The sequence below is a fragment of the Arachis hypogaea genome, chromosome 10 (genome assembly GCF_003086295.3).
Source record: "Arachis hypogaea cultivar Tifrunner chromosome 10, arahy.Tifrunner.gnm2.J5K5, whole genome shotgun sequence".
Taxonomy (NCBI): Eukaryota; Viridiplantae; Streptophyta; class Magnoliopsida; order Fabales; family Fabaceae; genus Arachis; species Arachis hypogaea.
This window is the reverse complement of record NC_092045.1, coordinates 17,816,877-17,819,073: the sequence shown is the minus strand read 5'-3', so window position 1 is coordinate 17,819,073 and position 2,197 is coordinate 17,816,877.

Sequence of the window (2,197 nt, the reverse complement as noted above, 5' to 3'; positions counted from 1 at the left end):
GAAGCTACGCCTGCCATTGAAGAGGAAAAAGTGGTTGAAGACTTAGGAGATGCAAAACCTCCATGGGAAACTCAAGTCACAGAGCCCCCTTCTAAGGAGTTTGAATTTGATGTTGAGGAGGGTGTACAACCTCCAAGGCATATCATGGTTGAAGACTTTGAAGGGGACGATCAAGAGATGGATTCAATCATTAATGAATTCTTATCTACATTTGAATCCTCTCCCATTGGACTTGACATGGAGATTAAAGAAGAAGAAGCACAACCTCCCATGCCCTTGGCGAACAATGAAGAAGAAATTGAATCGGAAGAAAGCTACCAAGAGGAGGAGGTTGAAATTGAAGAAGCTTACATGGAGGTGGAAGTTGTCAAAGAAAAGCACAAGGGAGTGGAGCTTGTAAGATCATTAGAAACACCTCTTCCAAGGCCATTACCGTCCAACACAACATTTAAGTGGGTAAAATTCTTATCCTTGACCTTTACTTTCTCACTTGAATATGGGCTACTAGAGACAGATGGTCAACTTAGAGCTCTCTGTGGCATCCAGAGTAAGAGGAAGATGGTTAGTGGTAAGAGTTGTCCTGCAAGGATCAACATGGTTGTGTGCTCAAAGTTTAAACGTAAAGGTTGGTGTAGAGCTCAGTTGAATGAGTCTATGAAGTTATTTGACAGCTCCCCTGAGGATTCTAGGAAGTTATTTGACAGCTCCGCTGAGGATTCAGATTGCTTGCTATCCGAATGGAATTATCAGGATCCACTTGAAGACGGGTGTAGAAACAAGGTTTGGGATCCTGGAATCTATTCTGACATTCAACACCCCGGGAGCCTTGAAGCCTGTTTGAACTTACTCAAGGGCTTTATATGCCTTGTTTGGGACCCCGGCGGCTGTTGGCATTCCAAACAATGGTGGAGATTTTTGGATGAATACAAGCACAAGCCACCATAACAGGAAGCTCATCAAATGTCCAACTTAAGGACTTTAACTAAAAGTGCTAGGTGGGAGACAACCCACCATGGTATGATCGTCCCTCTTCAGTTTTAATTCTAGTCTGTTTTGTTTGTTTTTGAGTTTTGATTGAATCTAAAATTTTGCATAACGTTCATTGCATTCTGCATAATGCATAAAAAAAATTCGCACGCGATGCATCCGCGTCATATGTGTGTTGGGAAGAAAAGAAAATTGAACAGAGAGTCACACGAAAGTGTGGCTGGAGGCGTGCTTTTGGCACAAATTAATCCATGCGACCGCGTGGATGACGCGATCGCGTCATTAGCGAAATAACCTCCCCACGCGTCCGCATCACCCATACGACCGCGTGGCCCTGTAAAATCGACGTTAAAAGGGTGTATGGCCGAAAGTTGAGCTGGAATTGGGCTGGACTTGTGCTAGAAGCACCAACCCTACCATGCAAACGCGTGCCCCATGCGTCCGCGTCATTTTTCAAAAATGGCCATCCACGCGATTGCGTCAACCACGTGACCGCGTCACCCAAAGATTTGGCAATATGAGTTTCAAACAGAGAGTTGCGCGACCGCGAGGCTGCCCTCGCGCTAATGGCACAAATCGATCCACGCGACCGCGTGGATGATGCATCCGCGTTATTTCATAGAGGCGCTATCCGCGCGAACGCGTCACTCACGCGTCCGCGTCACAAGCGGCGCACAACTTATCTAAATCAGCCAAATATCTTATCTTTTTCTTCCCCATATCTAAATATTTTCTTTCCCTTCTTATTTCTTTCTTCCTCCTTTCTTACTTTCTTTTTCTTTTCCATTGGTGTTACAATTCTCTTCTTCAACTATTGCATCTTTTCTTGAATTATTCTGGTGTTTCATGACTTGTTTTATTCTGATTGGGTATTATTATTCATAAGTCAATGCTAATTTTTATAATACTGATATTCCTTTTGCATTTATATGCACTTACTCTATCTTGCATTACCCACACTCTTTTTCCCATTGTTGCAACTTTTTGCACTGTTGATATGCCATGTGCTTTTATTATTTTCTCACTTGCATGTTGTAGCTACCATGTAATTGAGACCTTTATTATTTGGCATTAACCAACCCATATTTTATTTATTTTCTTATCTTTATTTCTGGGTTACTTTTTCTCCTTTTCCTCTTCTTTCAGGATGGCCACCGAGAGGTAGGGAAAAAGAAGAACTTCTATATGGGGAGATAAACAAGTCCATCTG